At 35.3% G+C, this 19715-nt stretch overlaps 1 protein-coding gene across 6 annotated transcripts in view; it reads left to right on the top strand.

Moving 5' to 3' along the window:
* The first annotated feature begins 1220 nt into the window (after positions 1–1220).
* Positions 1221–19715, top strand: part of LOC138712568 (cubilin) — a 909639-nt gene continuing 891144 nt past the window's right edge. For 5 of the 6 annotated variants that reach the window (XR_011335744.1, XR_011335745.1, XM_069844496.1 and 2 more), the window contains exon 1: positions 17329–17612. The gene's annotated coding sequence lies outside the window, so the exon portion shown is untranslated. Of the gene's footprint in view, positions 1729–17328; positions 17613–19715 lie in introns of those variants that run through there. The other variant, XM_069844493.1, reaches the window with a different exon arrangement.

Genomic DNA, 19715 nt, shown 5'->3' with positions numbered 1-19715 from the left:
TGACGAGAATATTGTACGAAATGGAAATATAAAAATTTGAAATTTATCCTTTGAAGAGGTGAAAAAATTCAAATACCTGGGAGCAACAATAACAAATATAAATGATACTCGGGAGGAAATTAAACACAGAATAAATATGGAAATGCCTGTTTGGTTATTTGGTTGAAAAGCTTTTGTCATTTAGTCTGCTGTCAGAAAATCTGAAAGTTAGAATTTATAAAACAGTTATATTACCGCTTGTTCTTTATGGTTGTGAAACTTGGACTCATACTTTGAGAGAGGAACAGAGATTAAGGGTGTTTGAGAATAAGGTTTTTAGGAAAATATCTGGGGCTAAGAGGGATGAAGTTACAGGAGAATGGAGAAAGTTTTACACAAGGCAGAACTGCACGCATTATATTCTTCACCTGACATAATTAGAAACATTAAATCCAGACGTTTGAGATGGGCAGGGCATGTAGCATGTATGAGCGAATCCAGAAATGCATATAGAGTGTTATTTGGGAGGCTGGAGGGAAAAAGATCTTTGGCGAGACCGAGACGTAGATGGAAAATAATATTAAAATGGATTTGAGGGAGGCGGAATATGATGATAGAGACTGGATTGATCTTGCACAAGATAGGGACCTATGGGGGCTTATGTGAGAGCGGCAATGAACCTCTGGGTTCCTTAAAAGCCATTTGTAAGTAAGTAAGTTGTATATGTTTAGTCTTGCATTGAATAGCCATATTTAATAACATGACACTCATATCATTTATGTGACAACCTCAGAGAGCATTTAAAATCTGAGATCCAGTGTTTACAGGATGTATGAGAAAAACATTCTAGGGAGTATTGGTAATATTTAGGAAACAAATGAAATACTGTCTTGAAGATAAAGAATGATGCTTTCATTATAGTTGATTTATTTTTGGTTAATGTTATCTTTAGCTGTGAAAATAATTACAAAAATGAAAAAAGAAAATCTGTATTTCCGAATGCAGCACTTATTTTGGTTTTAATTTTATTCTATATGAAGACCTTTATTGTTTTGGAGTATGTTTTAAGTTTCATCGCGAAGTCTTAAAAATTGCAGATTCTATAAACGGAAGTATTTTGTACGTAAGGGCTAATATTGCTTGAAATGCGGTGATACGTCAAGGTCATACGCGGAATGACTTAGATCATGTGATCTTACGCAGCGGTGCCACAGTCCAGTATATACAGTCACGAAGCTCGTTACATAGTAAATGTGCATCCATAGATAGTTGCTAACCACTAAGATCACTACTATCGCCTCATTACGGACAATGCGAAATAGTACCTGCACAGTCTATTGTTCCTAGTACCCTCAAAACTCAAACTTGGTGACTGTATATACTAGATTGTGGTGGTGCGATGTTAGTTCGGGAAGTGATTTTGTTAAGAGCATCATGATAGAAACTAACAGTTTGTTTTGTTCAACATGCCTAAAGTGAGGGAAAGCAAATGGAACAAATTGTGGTGTTGTAATCGTTTGGGATTGGAAAGACATGCTCATAGTGTTGGTAAGAGAAAAGTGACTTTATCTGTGTGCAAGAAACTCTCGAATTTGGTGGTGGGTAATGCAGTCTGTAATGGCCGGATAAAAAAATGATGTATCTAATGAGGTGGACACTGATATTCCTAAATCTACAAGTGAAGATAAGCGTGTTGGAAAATCGACTAGTGAGGAATCATATGAAGGTGAAGACACTGAAGATGAAAATGTGAGTAATTTAAAGAAACTTTTGAGTCTATTAGGCTAGTCACTTGTTTTCAAGCCGAAACTATCACGCATTAAATATTACGGTAAAAAAAAGTAGTTCCGTAAGTCAAGCAATAAAATATTTGGGGCTAAGAGGGATGAAGTTACAGGAGAATGGAGAAAGTTACACAACACAGAACTGCACGCATTGTATTCTACACCTGACATAATTAGGAATATTAAATCCATACGTTTGAGATGGGCAGGGCATGTAGCACTTATGGGCGAATCCAGAAATGCATATAGAGTATTAGTTGGGAGGCCGGAGGGAAAAAGATCTTTAGGGAGGCCGAGACGTAGATGGGAAGATAATATTAAAATGGATTTGAGGGAGGTGGGATATGATGATAGAGAATGGATTAATTTTGCTCAGGATAGGGACCAATGGCGGGCTTATGTGAGGGCGGCAATGAACCTCCGGGTTCCTTAAAAGCCAGTAAGTATTTGCAATGTTTCTGGTGAGACTAATGATGACGAAGAAATGATGTCAGTTAGGGCTGTCAATGGAGGAATTATCAAACAACAGTGCATCTCTTTGTTATTTTACTACAAAACAGATTTTGCTTCGCCGTAATTTCGGATTATTTTGTACATAACACTGCAGCAGAACATCTCTTCCAGAAGAAGCTGATGTCACACTTAAAACAGATATTCACACATGTTAATAAAATATAATATTACATACTTCAAGTAGGGTTGCAAACTTTTTTTGAAGAAAACACGGGAGATTAAGGAATCGACAAAATTTCAAGTAGAAAATTGACAAATTTTCAGTTTAGTTACTAAAAATCAACTTTATTCTCCACTACGGCAGCTAGGCTTTAATTAAGGGGAGAGGATGGTATTTTTTAAAACTTTTTTCCTATTTGTGTAAAATATTAATTTTTTGTATGTAGAGAGCTCATAGCTGTGGTAACTCAGCCAAATAAAAATATTTTGAAAAAAAAAAAAAATATATATATATATATATATATATATATATTTGGGGGCCCAAATTTGAAAAAAAATATACCCAATGCAGGATTGTACTAAAACCGATATATCTAAACCGTTTTTAAAGATAGATTCAAACAGTCTTTTGCAACGTATTTGCAAAAGCATGTTCTACAAACTGTCTGTAACAGAATTTGGTATTAGTCCCTACGTTTGTAAAATAAACAATTAAAATTTAATAATAATTTTATGATTTTCTTTCTTGCAAACAAACGGACGTTTTTTTAAAATGAAATCAATTAACAAAATTCTGCTACAGAGAAAAGTTTCCTAATAGTGTAAAGAATGTGTATTCTAAATTTCATGCATGTATCTTTAATAGTTCAGAAATTATATCCGTTTTTGTGTGGCAATGTAGCAAAAAAATGAAGTTACTGGAAACCGATAAAAGAGGGCGTGTGATTTAAAAATCCATAGCGCAGAAAGTTTAAAAATGACGTCTCAACATCCGATAAGGGCACAAATACCCACAAAATGTTATGCAATGCATTCCACACATATCAAAGGATGTTTTAAAGAAAAAAAAAATAAAATTTAATTTACCGGAAACAACAATAAAAGTGGGCGAGTGATTTAAAAATCCTTAACGCAGGAAGTTTAAAAATGGCGACTCAACATTCGATAAGGACACAAATACCCACAAAATGTTATGCAATGCATTCCACACATATCACAGGATATTTTAGGGGAAAAACATTGAAAATTTAATTTACTGGAAACAACGATAAAAGTGGGGAGTGATTTAAAAATCCATAACGCAGGAAGTTTAAAAATGGCGACTCAACATTCGATAAGGGCACAAATACCCACAAAATGTTATGCTATGCATTCCACACATATCAAAGGATATTTTAAAGAAAAAAAAATTGAAAATTTAATTTACCGGAAACAACAATAAAAGTAGGCGAGTGATTTAAAAATCCTTAACGCAGGAAGTTTAGAAATGGCGACTCAACATTCGATAAGGGCACAAATACCCACAAAATGTTATGCTATGCATTCCACACATATCACAGAGTAAAAGGTAAAGGTATCCCTGTAACATGCCATGAAGGCACTTGAGGGGCATGGAGGTAGAGCCCCATGCTTTCTATGACCTCGGCACTAGAATGAGGTGGTGTGGTCGGCACCACGCTCTGACCGCCTTTTACCCCCGGGAAAGACCCGGTACTCAATTTTATAGGAGGCTGAGTGAACCTCGGGGCCGTTCTGAAAGTTTGGCAACGAGAAAAAATCCTGTCACCACCTGGGATCGAACTCCGGACCTTCCAGTCCGTAGCCAGCTGCTCTACCAACTGAGCTACCCATATCACAGAGAATTTTAAAGATTTTTTTTTTTTTAATTTTACTCATTTTTCACCAAAAAATACCATCTTCTCCCCTTAAGAGTATTTTGAAGCAGATTTTGTCTCGCGTAATAGCTGAATTAGATTACAGTTTGCAGTACAAGTTTTCGTTCATCTCCTAACAGAAATGCGTAGCCCTACCAGAGACATTATTTTGGGGATAATGGTGGCAAACACGCAGGTCTTCTATACTTTTTTTTTAAAGATGGGACATGACAGTTAAGCGACCGAGCTTGGAACTGCAGCGCTATGTTGCCAATATGGACTACCATGCTGCCAGCTGATGGAAGCTAGCAATTGACGTTAGATGGCTGACGTTAAAACATTTATTGACAACTGACGCGAAGGTAAAAAAACGATACAAAAATCGACAGAAAATCAAAGACGAAACATATCAGTGCTAACAATGTGTGCAAAATAAATGTCGCCAAGAGAGCTATTGAGCACTCGCCACATGGGAACTGTAACTTCGGCAACCTAACCGTTGTTACCATAGCAACAGGCCTACCACGTTATGTGACATTCAGTTGTTTTTCCGATCGCAACGCTACTGTCATGTACCATCTTAAAAAAAAACAGGTACAGCTCTATTGTTTTTAGTAGGTTATTTTACGACGCTGTATCAACATCTTAGGTTATTTATCGTCTGAATGAGATGAAGATGATAATGTCGGTAAAATGAGTCCGGGGTCCAGCACCGATAGTTACCTAGCATTTGCTCATATTTGAGGGGAAAACCTAGGAAAAAACCTCAATTAGGTGACTTGCCCCGACCGGGATTTGAACTCGGACCACCTAGTTTCGCGGCCAGACGCGCTAACCGTTACTACACATGTGTGGACTCCTTATTGTTACTAATGCCAAATATCTAGGGTAGAAACCTTTCGCTACCTTATGGTTCTCCGTGACTTGTAATAGGAAAACTTTACTAACATGTCCACACCTGTGGAATAACGGTTAGCATGTCTAGCCGCGAAACCAGGTGCCCCGGCTTCGATTCCCGGGCGAGGCAAGTTACCTGGTTGAGGTTTTTTCCGGGGTTTTCCCTCAACCCAATATGAACAAATGATGGGTAACTTTCGGACTCATTTCACCGGCATTATCGCCTTCATCTCATTCAGACGCTAAATAACCTAAGATGCTGATAAAGCGTCGTAAAATAACTTACTAAAATAAAAAATATTACTAACATTACATTAGATTATCCCTAATCTTCCGTAATACAACATCAATAAGGAAGATAGTATCCCATACTATTCACCTACAGCTTATTTCTTATTAATTTTTATATGCAAATTAAGCTTTCAGGAATAACTCCCTGTAAAGTTAATTTGAATAATTTCGAGGAAAAAATTGTTCCGGGGCCGGGTATCGAACCCGGGACCTTTGGTTAAACGTACCAACGCTCTCCCACTGAGCTACCCGGCTACGGGTTCGATACCCGGCCCCGGAACAATCTTTCCCTCGAAATTATTCAAATTAACTTTACAGGGAGTTATTCCTCAAAGCTTAATTTGCATAATATACGTCACTGTACGTAACAGAAAACCACAATTTAAAGTCACACAGAGTTAGTGTGCACTCATATGTTGGTTGCTTGACTGTTGTCAGCCCACTTTGAGATCTGTGGATATAGAGGGAAAAATTGGATCGGTGTCGGGTAGAGTTCCCGGGTAGCTCAGTGGGAGAGCGTTGGTACGTTTAACCAAAGGTCCCGGGTTCGATACCCGGCCCCGGAACAATTTTTCCTTCGAAATTATTCAATTTTTTTTATATATTTGTATTATTAATAAGTGAAAAAACTAATATTGTCTGTAGTAGCAGCCTATTTTTTTTTTTGTAAATTTTTCATATTTATTTGTTTGTAAAATTGTATTGTTAATAGTTACAATCAATTGCTTGCTATGCTCTGGCCTGTAGTGGCAGTCAGTAAATTTGGGGGGGCAGCTATTGTTCAACAATAAATTTATATATAGTTTATTACAAAACAATCTCCTGAACTTACAGGTTGCCGAAAAAGACAAGGTAACTTAAACAAAAATACAATAACTTAGAACTCAGGTATAGGCAGTACATACAATAAATGTTGAAACAAATACTAAATTAATATGAAATCAGGGATCGTAATCATTTTTAAGAGTTATCCAACTCTAAAAAAATATATAAATGATTTTTAATATATGCAAGGACCCCCTAATTACAATGATGGCAATGCTTTTAAGTTAGTTGATAGGTAGTCCGAGACTTTTCGAAATTTTCACAAAATAACGTGGTATAGTGTCACGTGCTCCCACCATCATCAGTTGCTAACCGCTTGGAGCATTGTATCGCGAGAAATGCAAAAAATCACCTCAAGCTTCGTACCAGCAACCTGGATAAATTATGGAAATTTCTTTTTAGAGTTAAAATTAAATGGGAAGAGAAAGGGGACCAGTCATATTTTTATAAGCTACTATAGAAAGTCAAAACTCTAAAGGATATGGAATTATAAATGTTGAGTAGGTCAGACACGATAGGGAACTATGAAAAGTTGTCAATGAAGTTAACAGAATAATTTTAAGAGATTGAGTATAGAAATGAAAAAGTTAAAGTAAGAGTTTCAAATACACGGGATATTATTATTATTATTATTATTATTATTATTGTGAATGAATTATGACACCTGTAGGTTCAATATGTATTATTTTATGTAATAATTATATAGAGAGTGATGGCGGATGAAATAAATAAATAAATAAATAAATAAATAAATAAATAAATAAATAAATAAATAAATAAATAAATAAATAAATAAATAAATAAATAAATAAATAAATAAATAAATAAATAAATAAATAAATAAATAAATAAATAAATAAATAAATAAATAAATAAATAAATAAATAAATAAATAAATAAATAAATAAATAAATAAATAAATAAATAAATAAATAAATAAATAAATAAATAAATAAATAAATAAATAAATAAATAAATAAATAAATAAATAAATAAATAAATAAATAAATAAATAAATAAATAAATAAATAAATAAATAAATAAATAAATAAATAAATAAATAAATAAATAAATAAATAAATAAATAAATAAATAAATAAATAAATAAATAAATAAATAAATAAATAAATAAATAAATAAATAAATAAATAAATAAATAAATAAATAAATAAATAAATAAATAAATAAATAAATAAATAAATAAATAAATAAATAAATAAATAAATAAATAAATAAATAAATAAATAAATAAATAAATAAATAAATAAATAAATAAATAAATAAATAAATAAATAAATAAATAAATAAATAAATAAATAAATAAATAAATAAATAAATAAATAAATAAATAAATAAATAAATAAATAAATAAATAAATAAATAAATAAATAAATAAATAAATAAATAAATAAATCCTATTCTTTTCAGACGACTGATATCTTCAGTAAAAACTATCAAAACTTCATGCATCTAATTGTTTTATTTTTTGCTATATATTATTAACTTTTGTTACACATTCGTTCATTGAATCTGCATATGAACGTATATAATTTATCGATATAAAATACTAGAAATCTCTGCCACATGGTTCATTTTTGAACTGCTAGATGACAGTCTGAGAAGAAAACTAGGTAGGAGTGCCTGTTACTTTTACACTAGGGTCTATATGTGCAGATTTACGCTTCTCTGTACTATTTTACTACTAGATGCACAGTTATTTGATTCCAATAGACCCTCTTTCCCTACTCCACGTAGGCTATCTAAATTGGAATTGTTTTATTTTCCTAGATAAGTTATTTTATTCTTTTCTTCATATATCCGATCTTGCAAATTCTCATATTGCTCTTCAATCCTTTCGCTCTATATAATCTATCGTTGATCAGTCAAATGGAATAGCTGTTCGTAACGACCCCAACGAGTAGGTTGCCCTTCTCATCCATATTTTTTCTCACTTGAAGAGGAAGATAGAAGCAATCTTCAGTACGTGAATTCATTTAAAATTAGCAATGCAAAAAAAATTAATCTAACGTCCTCTTTACAACCCTCTAGATCTAAAGCTATTTGCTGAAGCTCCGCAGAAATCCGTCTGGATCTGTCCGAGGCCTCTCTGCGAAGCTACGCAGACCATGAACCTCGCAACTGTAGAAACCACTCACTATCCCTCGTGTAGTCCGGAGTTGTGCGAGGCGGGCCTCGAATCTCGCATGCGCCGGTTCAGAAAAATTAAGGCTTTAGTCAGGTGGTTATGTCTAATGTTATCAAACGCCTTCTGTATGTCTAAGAATATTATTGCAATCATCTTCATTTAGTGCTCTGCCCACGGGCAGGTCTTTCACTGCAAACCCAGCTTTCTTCAGTCTTTCATATTTTCTGCCTTCCTCATTGTTTCCTCATATGATCCATATATCTTAATGTCGTCTAACATCTGTTACCTTCTGCTATCCCGAAATCTTCTCCCGTTCACCATTCCTTCCAGTGCATCCTTCAGTAGGCAGTTTCTTCTCAGTCAGTGACTCAACCAATTCCTTTTCCTCTTCCTGATCAGTTTCAGCATCATTCTTTCTTCACCCACTCTTTCCAACACAGTTTCATTTCTTATTCTGTCTGTCCACTTCACATGTTCCATTCTTCTCCATATCCACAATTCAAATGCTTCTATTAGCTTCTCTTCATTTTGTCGTAATGTCCATGTTTCTGCTCCATACATTTATTACAATGATACGTCAGTCTTCATTAAACTATGGTATTTACTTAACTTTAACCATTGCTTTCTCCGTTTGTAATAAATGGCGCTTGGCCCACTATGACTCTGAATCCTTCATATACTCGTATTACCGCAACTCTGGCACCTCAAAATAGTGGCTCGAACCACGTCTACCTGCTAAAGTAGTCGTTAAACAAAATCACTTCAGTCCCAAAGTAATGCTAAGAGAAGCGTTTAAAAAATTCATGGCCTGACACATAGATGGAATTGAAAACGTGTCAACAATGCCGCCAATGTTAGCGACCATTTTACATTAGTTAATTCCCGATTTACCACGAAAATCGTCTGTAGCTGCATTTAGATTGGCAACAGGCCATGATTGTTTGGCCAAACACCTGCATAGAATTGGAATATATCAGTCCCCTAACTGTCCATTGTGCAACTCAAACCAAGAAATGGATTCGGAACATCTCAAAATCTGTGCTTCAGTGGCTGGTCATGATAATATCTTTGAAAAATATTGGAGTGCAAGAGGTCAAAAGACTTTAGTGACAAATGCCTGGCATTAGAAAACAACAACAACATTAGTTTAAGCACGAAAAATCATAATTTTATGTTGACTATATTTTTTGTAGGTAGTTAGATTTTGAAATCAGTGCGCCGAACATATAGGTAAAAAGGAAAATATCGAGTTTCGTGCTGTCCTTAAATATTTCGTTATTTATTTATGTGTTGGTTATTTTAAGACGCTTTTCATCTGCTATGGTTATATAGCGTCTGAATGAGAAGGTGATAATGCCAGCAAAGTGAGCCCAGGGTCAAAATCCGAAAGTTACCCAGCATTTGCTCTTGAGGGAAAACTTCGGAAAAATCCTCAACCAGGGTTTGAACCCGGTTCCGTTCGTTTCATGATAAGGCGTGCTAACCATTACTCCACAGCGGTGGACAAATATTTCGTAAAAAGGGAAATGAGTCCAACAGAAATTAAAGCAGATCTAGATACTATACTGAGAGAACCTGCTCCAGCATCTTTGACTGTGGAAAAATTGGCGGCACTATTTAAATATGTCGAGAGAGTGTGAAAGAAGACTTCCGCAGTGGACGTCCAGTAACAGCAGCAACGTAGAAAAAAATCCACGATACGGTGTTGAATGACCATCGACTGTAAGTGTGGGAAATTAGCAAGAATGCTTCTCTTCTCTTCTCTTCTCTTCTCTTCTCTTCTCTTCTCTTCTCTTCTCTTCTCTTCTCTTCTCTTCTCTTCTCTTCTCTTCTCTTCTCTTCTCTTCTCTTCTCTTCTCGGGTGTAGTGTAGACCAGCCTCCTATGGCACACCCTGGGCAACGACTCTGTCGGGTGAATGACGAACAGATTTTTATTTAAATGATTGATTAAATGTCAAACTTACTAGTGTTAATTATATAAGCACGTGTGGCTTACAGCTGTTTCGGTGTATACTGTACACCATCATCAGAGCCTACTAGATCTCGGCGTCATCTCGACATCGCTGCCTGTTGTAGGGGTGCGTTTGCGTGTTGAAAAGTGGAGTCAAATAGTGTGTGTGTGTGTGTTTTCCAGAAACCAAAAACTCAACACACTAGAACAATATGAAATATATAGACACACTAAAACACACCCTGATCAAATGCTCAACACATAGATCAATTTCAGAACACACAATCTATTTGACTACACTTTTCAACACGCAAACGCACCCCTACAACAGGCAGCGATGTCGAGAAGACGCCGAAATCTAGTAGACTCTGATGATGGTGTACAGTAAAAACCGAAACAGCTGTAAGCCACACGTGCGTATATAATTAACACTATAGTCGCGACGCTGTTATTCCCAGCGTGACTCCTCCTCTTTGCTTACGTCTTAGGAAATGAAGGCTCTATAAAATCTAGGTTGGTAGTATCGTTCGCCATTTTTGTTCTTTCGTTGCCGAGCTACCATACAAGGAATCTATTTGCCACACCGTTAAACATTATCATGTCATAGCTCCTATGATAATAAATCAAACGCACTATAATTCAGAAAATAATTGAGCGGCAAATAACGTCTTCGTGTGCTTTCTGCGAACGCCAACGAAAGAGCCAAAATGGCGGGCGATTATATTAAGTATTTATCGAGCCTTAAGAAATGCATAACGTCATCATCAGCGAATCACAAGACGCACACGTTTAAATGTAGCCGACCTGCAACGTGATTGGCTGCCGAAAATAAGAGCGACGGGACTATAGTAACATATTACACTAACTAAACTTCATATGTATACAAACAATTGTTCTTCCATCTGACACATATCGTCAAGGAAGATGCATTGCATGATAATATATGTACAGATAAAAAAAACGGGCCGTCTAATTTTACTGAATTCCAGATACAACGCACTGCGTATGTGCAGTAAACAAAACTATTAAATGTATGCTACTTATGGACAGTCTTGCGAAGCTTGTTGCCTACATTCAGGAGGACTGCTATCAATACTCGGCCCGGATTATATTTCTGTACATTAGCCAGAACCTATATAGCTTCCTATATAGAACCAAAATGTTTCCATTTCTCTACTCAAGGCGACTCTCATGCCATATACCACAAACGCCAAGGTCAGCATATCACGTGATATTGGAGTTTTATTTTTTGCCGTGCTTCGTGACATGACGGGCTGTTAACTTGAGGGTTCGTTGAAATGAAGCCTAAACGAAATAAAATCGTCCTGAAATCTATTACTGAATGTAACGCTACTCTTTTTCTTACGAAACATTCCTCCACGGAGTGATGAACAAAGTAATGTGATTTAATTTTTCATGGAACTTATTTATGGGGTAATTTTAATACAGAACGCATCTTAGTATGGGTCTGAGTTTAAATAATTATCGTGTTATAACAATGTTGATCTTGAAAAAAGTGGAAGTATTTGTGTTGACTGTGAAACAAAATATTAAAAAGCGAGTGAGTTGACTCAGACGGTAACGTTTGACACTCGCATTCTGGAGGTCCTGGGTTCAAGCCGCTTGGCCGACCAATCTGATTGGGGTTTTTCATGGTTTCCCTCAGTCACAAAGGCAAATGCTGGATTGTAAATTTACATACTATGATTCATCACCGCCCTTAGTCACCAATATCACAAACATTAGGGCCTAATAAAAATCTGAAATCAGTTACATGAATACAAGCCATCTACAACGCACAACAGAAACAGGAACTCAACAATCGAGAATAGTAATAACGACCTACTGGTATACCCATAGGTCCTAAACACGCGGTATGATCACAGATGTTAAATCATGTCTAAATAAACTAAATAAACTTAACAAAAGCATTAAAACAGTCACTTATCAATCAATGCAGTACTTTGATTAATTCACAGGATATATCGGGTTTTCATTCAAAACTCCCCAGTCTAAATAACTATTTATTTAAATTCAATTAAATTTAAACAGATACGTCAATATACATAGATAGTGAGAGGAATTTTAAAACTACAGTAGTCCAACCAGGAGAAAGTCTCAGAGGAATGAGACGCAGCGGGGTTATGCTATGAATTAATGTTGATGTCATAAGTTGTCATAAGGTCACACACATGAGTACATTGGCTAACTCTCAAAGAACAAACGATAACATTGATACACACATATTTATACTACCCTAGTACAAAATTAGATCACGGTTACTCTCCTGGTCTTTTAATGCCTCCATACAGGAAATAACATATGCAGGAGAGCGCATGTTTTTTAAACTGACATTATAACGGCAATATTATTTATATACTTCGCTCCAATAGATGACGCAATAGTAAGCGTATTCCTTTCACGGTTAACCTCCTGGTTGGAGAATAGTAGTGTAAATTGCATTTTAGATTTCACCCCCTAATCTACTTTTTTTTTTTTTAAATCTCAAATTGCATCCATATAATATGATACTTAAATTTGAAAGTTATACAGGTACTGTTTCGCTCCTTTCCTAAACATTAACTCGTGCAATAAAGTATAACATTATAGCCTAACCTTGTTTCGTAATATCTATAAAATTACTGTTATATCACTTTTACTTTATTATATCAAGTAGCTGTTAAACTAACGCTGAGGTATAGTCCGATCAGCTTACTTAATACCCTAAGGGTGAAACTTAACCATTTTTCCACTATTACTAAATATGCTAGTGAATTATAGTGATTTTCTAGCTGTCAGGTTGAATTTTCTTTTACCAACTTCGTTTCGAATTTCGGGTACTGACAAATATTACAACTGGCAGTTATTTTCTAACTGTTATGTTGGCAGCAATGATTTGTTTACAGTGAAGCAAACTGATGAAAATGCAAGAAAGTAAATACATTTTTAGGTTAGATCTCATGAATCGTAAACTCTTTAGTCAAAGCAATCAATTTCATGTTGCCTGACAAAATAAATTGTAATATTAGATCATAGTAAGCCTAATTATCAACATAATATGCGAGAAGTCCAGGAAGAAAATATATTATTTTATAAATAAATTATTGAACCATTTAGGAAATACCTCGCAACATGAAGATGAGATGGGTAAATAAGCAAGACATTGGTATTGTTAACACTATATTATTATTATTATTATTATTATTATTATTATTATTATTATTATTTAAGTACGTAGCATTGTGATTTTATCCTCGTTGGTGATATCTGGTATTAGTTGGTAACATTGAAGACACGGTCAAATTAGCCTTTTAGGAACTAGCCTACTCTTACGTGTCCTCACTATAGTTCCCTTCCTACTCCACTTATGCAATTTCAACTGTCTTAACAATCATACCAACGTAAATTTGGTGATATTACGAAAGTTTCACACTCACGCTATGCCTTACATATACAAATCTGTGACAGATTAGGTTAGTTTAGGCTTTTGTTATGCCTTGCATTACGAATATGTGACAAGTTAGGTTAGTTTAGGCTTTTGTTATGCCTTGCATATACGAATGTGTGCAGGATTTTCAAAGCCTGGTGATTTTTGGTGATGTCAGTACTGGCTAGCGCAATGGCGGACGTAGAAACGGAGTTGCATTACTCAAACTGTGTTTATTTCCTTATTATTTGTTGTGCTTCACTATTTTTCAGTGGTTATTAAATTAATGCAAGTCTTGTATTCTTCACATTACATCGAATCGTGTGGTTTATATCCCTGTTCTCGCGCGCTCCTTTTCTTCACTAGAAACCATGTTTGCACTTTTATTTTCACGCACCTGTCATTTCACACGTAATTTTCTGCATTTTCGAGCAATTTCCTTTTTTTAAAATATTTACCTATAAAATCCTTAACTTTTCAAATTCATCTCGACAAAAATTCATTACAAATTCAACCAGCGCTGAGGTAGTTCCCTTCCTTCTCCACTTATGCAACTTCAGCTGTCTTAACAGTCATACCAATATAAATTTGGTGATATCACAGTCTACTATATACAGTCGCGAAGCTTGAGGTAATTTTTTTGCAAATCTCGTGATAAAGCGCTCCAAGCGGTTAGCAACTAGAAACAATAGACTGTCCACGATCGACTTTGGACTGTGTCGTATTTCCATCGAGTGCTAGCTCGTTGCGTATTTCACATTGATGCTTGTGAAATGTTCGGTATTGGTTGTAATGAAAATGTTAATGGCTAAAATACAATAATTGGAATAATTATATTTTACTAGAGACGTAGAAAAATTAAGTTTGTTTTAATGAAATTTATTGATCACGTTTTATTTTCAATTCTGGTGGGATTATTATTGCTTAGCCCTACTTTTTTTTTTCAAAGGATATGTTTTTAATTATAGCTGTTAATTTTGTTGTAATTTTTATTTGTTTCTTTACTAGAGACGTAGAAAAAGTCTGTTACAATAAAATTTATTGATCACGTTTTATTTCCAATTCTGGTGTGATTATTGCTTAACCTCATCCCACTTTGTTAACTACGTAAGGCTACACTACAAGTACCGGTACACGTAAGTTACTCCATTAATTCATATTTCCATTATTATTGTTGTAAAGGGAAATGCAAATTAATATTTATTGGTTTCATAGTTAATTATCGCTATAATCTTGAATGAGTGAAGCTATTATAGTAAATTTCAATTCGTTTTGCACAAACAAAAATAATATTAACCTATTTCTTGCAGGTATCTTCGAGTATGGTGGAATTTAATAAACTTCATTAAAATAATAAATTAACTTTATGCATTTCATATTTCAATAATGGAAGGAAGGTGTTAATTTTAACAAAAGAACACGACAACGAAAGTGTAACATATTTTGTCGTCTACTAGGAGAGAGATCTGCGATGATGAGGCGATAGTAGCGATCGTAGTGGTGGGCAACTACCCATGTTTGCATTTTTACTACATATTGAGCTTCGCGACTGTATATAGCAGACTGTGGTGATATTACGAAAGTTTCACACTCACGCTATGCCTTGCATATACGAATCTGTGACTGGTTAGGTTAGTTTAGGCTTTTGTTATGGCTTGCATTACGAATCTGCGACAGGTTAGGTTAGTTTAGGCTTTTGTTATGCCTTGCATATACGAATGTATGCAGGATTTTCAAAGCCTGGTGACTTTTGTTGATATTGTTAGTACTGGCTAGAGTAATGGCGGACGTAAAAACAAAGTTGCATTATGGAAACTGTGTGTTTATTTCATTATTATTTGTTGAACTTCCCTATTTTTCCGTGGTTATTGAATTAGGCTAATGCAAGCATTATGTTCTTCACATATATCGTATCGTGTGGTTTATATCTGTGCGCTCACGAGCGCCTTTCCTTCTCTGGAAACCATAACGTTTGCACTTTTATTTTCACGCACCTATCATTTCATACGTAATTCACTACATTTCCGAACAATTTCCTTTTCTTAAAATCTTTTCCTATAAAATTCTTAACTTTTTAAATCCATCTGGACAAAAAATCCATTACAAATTCAACCATTTTTACTTTTAAAATCACCGGAACTACCTCAGCGCTAGTTCCTCCCAAGTAGCTTTATGCAATATAAATTTGTGCGAGATCGTGCGTATTTGCTTGCTTTCCGCACACAACCAATACGCGGTAAGTGTGAAATACCACATTCAGTATTCCCAACGTAACACACATTACAATTTCCCTATTCTTACCGCTTAAGCGTCATATTCATTTTACTGCTTTAGGCTTTTAACATATTATTTTTAAAGACGTTCAGTATAGTAATAATTATAAATTGGAAATTTACCACTGCAATTTCACCTAAATTGCAATGTTAATTATTGTTTTGAAATATTTGCAAACATTAAGTAAAGTCTACTACTCCACGAAACTTATTGCATTCCTGATACAAGTAACATTAAGGAAGCCGTGAAAAAATCAACAAGATTCCAGATGTCAATGTTATTACTGCAATATGTTATATAAATAATATTGTTAAAATATTAAAATGAAAAAATAAATCATTACATAACCTTACCGTTTGTTTTAAGTTCACATTTATAGACTGGGGGAAAAAAAAAGACAGACGTATATCACGGCCTGCTGGAGTATAGTAAACACAGAAAACATTTTATAGCAACAATGTTGAAGAAAGGTATTTTGGTTTTCCGAAGTTGCCGTCATTAAACAGAAACCAACATGGAGATTTCATTGCAACTAATTAGAATTGTATGAATGTGAGTGTGATTGTGAGTGTGCCGGGTTAATATTAATTAACCAATCATCACAAATATAAAAATACATCAGGACTGTCGCTGGGCAGTAACCTGAACACACGTTTCAGCGTCACATTGTTGACAAGTAATTCCATCTGTTAGCACAACCATAAAGCATCTAGTAGATGCTATAGAGTTACCAACAACGAAAAAAAAAAAACTAATTAGAAATTCGTCTTTCAGGTATGTAATAAACGATCTTCGCACAAAATAATGTACGATACACGAGCGGTATCGTTTCGGTATCGCTTTTTCAGACTTTTCCTCGAACATGAAAACATCAACATACCGCTCTTGTAACGCATATTACTATTATTACTGCACATACTTCTTTCATTACCGAACAAATTGTGTATGACTGCACACTAAAAAAACTCTGAGCTGATAGTAAAAAATTTGCCACTGATTCTAAATATTGAACGTCCCCGACTCTTCAAAAAAAAGAAAGCCCCGCCTTTAGTCTAACAACTTCTCTCCCCGTATTTCTCTCGAACAAGTTTTGCACCTATCTGTAGTATATGTGAATCAGTACACCCCACGTGTTTATTCCAATCAAAGTTTCTAGTGTTTCCTGAAACATGGTCATCAGACCATTATAGCAATAATTAATATTAGACGTTCAATTTAATTTCTTATCAATTCTGTGAGGTCGTGATGCGGAGAGAAGGTTGTACTCACAATTATTTGTTGTGGTAATGGTATCATTGTTCATGGAAAGTTTGTGTTGCGGGTTGCAGCTGCTTGCTAGCACCCCTCTCGCGTCCCCAACCCGCGACACAATGGGCTCGCCCGTGCTGGGCTTGCTTTGACCCGGCCGCTCCCATTCCGACGAGAAGAGCCGGGGCTGACGGACGTACGTGAGTGTGCAGTGTCTCCATCTTGCGATGTCAGGCAGGTAATAGCCAGGCGGGGCAGGGCGGAAAGTCGTGATGGGTGTGCTGATAGTCCGTCGCGTGTCCTGACGTCGAATTAGTGTCAACACGCGTGAATTTATTTGGCGTGTGAGTGGTGCAGTTGCAAAGTGCGTGGATACTTCCCCTTTTTATTCTTCACGTGTGTGCCAGGTTGCTGCAAAGAAGTGGGAAACATGGCTGCCATTGTACTATCGTTCGCTCAAAGGTGAGTCTCTACCTCAAATTACATCAACTACGCAACAATGCCTTCTCATTCAGCCATTAAAACATTAAACATAACCTAACAACATTTCAGACTTTACCTTCAGTTGATTTGCACACGTATTTTTTTCTGCATTTCCATCCAGTCTTTCTTCAATGTCGGTGAACAATTTCTGTAACCCGGGAATGCACAATCCCTGAAATTTATTCTGAAAACAATATTTACGATCACAAATTTTTCTCTAAATACTCAATTAAACTTGATCCTTTTCGTTTATGCTCCAATTCCACAAGAGATACTTCTCCGGCAAGGGGCGTGGCTTGTATGTCACCGTGGAGATGTATTCAATAACCATTGTTGTATGATGGATCTAATTTTTGTTATCGCGTCGGATAATATTATTTAATACTTCTTAAACCTCTCGAAACAACGAACGTGTATTATAAACATCTTTGTTTCATGGGCAATATCGCTGTTGTTTTCCTACATCACATCTTTATGCGAATATTAGTGGGTTTACAACGAATAATGTAACTAAAACAATAAAGCTCACTAGAATTTTAACCTATTACAGTTGTGTGACTCCAGCATGTAATTTCCTTCGTGCAGCAAAGGTACTGCTGCAGTTATATTGAGCTAGAATGCTCTAGCGCCAAATGTGATTGTCCAACCTTGCGGGACACTACGGGCCCAGTCTAACGTGTTCCGGGTTTGCTGCTTGTTTCTGTTAGCAAAGACATTCGTATGGAATAACCGCGTGTGTAAACAAAGAAAATTGACTCGCGCGTTACGTAAAATGGGTCACTTTCCTACAAAATATTAAAAAACAGAGAAAATTCATTACATAAAATCAATGCAAATGGAATTAAAACTTATTGTAAAATAGAAAAAATGCCTACCGAGCGAGTTGAATCAGACGGTAACGTTTGAGGCACAGATTCGCGAGATCCCGGGTTCAAATCCCGTTGCTGGGGATCTTCACGGTTTTCCACAGTCACAAAGGCAAATGTCGGATTGGAAATTTACATTATAAATATTATAAACGTTAATAAAAATCTAAAATCAGTTACATGAACACAAACCATCTGTAACACAAAAAAATTGGAAGAGGAATTCAACAATATTAACAACGGATTGCTAATATAGCTACCTGCAGATCCTACACACGCGATGATGTTAAAGCGTGTATAAATAAACTTAACAAAAATGCCTGTGCATGTAAAATCAATATTAAAAAACATAACCTAACTTAATAACACGTACATTATTTAATTATGATAGCGGGCATTTATGTGACAGTTACGTATTTCTAACATTCAATACTACATTTTATTAGTAATGTTATGTAAGTTATGCTAAAGAATTTTGGGCTTGTAATATTAATAGCTGCATATTATTTGTGTTTAGGATTTAGTTTCGGTTTTATTGATAAATATATGTAGTAGGCTATATTACATACATCGTAATTGCTTAATATTTAATATTAGCTACCGTAGCTAGCCTATATTTTCTTAAGCGACTGACATACATAGCATTATAAAGATTTTTCTCCATCCTGAGACCTATAGCGCAACTAGAAAATAAATAGAATACAAAAAATAAACAATCATATTTAACATAAATACAGGAAAATTAAGGGTGAACTAGGGAATAGGTACTCCCCTTCATACTTCGCTTATACACCTTCACCTGTTTACAGCTCTTTTCCCAAAACTTAGGTGATATTACGAGAGTTTGACGCTAGTGTACACTCGAATTTATGTGTCAACAAGAGGAAAACCATGATCATAGGAAGAAAAGTAAAGCAGATAAACTTGCGAATTCTAAATGAGGCAGTAGAGCAAGTGGACAGCTTCAAATACTTGTGGTGTACTATAAGCAGTAACATGAGCTGCTGCCAGGAAGTCAAAAGGAGAATAGCAATGGCAAAGGAAGCTTTTAATATAAAAAGGAGCATCTTCTGCGGACCTCTGGAGAAAGAAGTAAGGAAGAGACTAGTGAAGTGCTTTGTGTGGAATGTGGAATTGTATGGGTCAGAAACATGAACATTACGACGAAGTGAAGAGAAGCGAATAGAAGCATTTGAAATGTGGATATGGAGAAGGA

Source organism: Periplaneta americana, chromosome 13 (assembly GCF_040183065.1).
Source record: "Periplaneta americana isolate PAMFEO1 chromosome 13, P.americana_PAMFEO1_priV1, whole genome shotgun sequence".
Taxonomy (NCBI): domain Eukaryota; kingdom Metazoa; phylum Arthropoda; class Insecta; order Blattodea; family Blattidae; genus Periplaneta; species Periplaneta americana.
The sequence above is the reverse complement of the archived record's forward strand: the minus strand, read 5'-3'. Positions and strand labels throughout refer to the sequence as shown.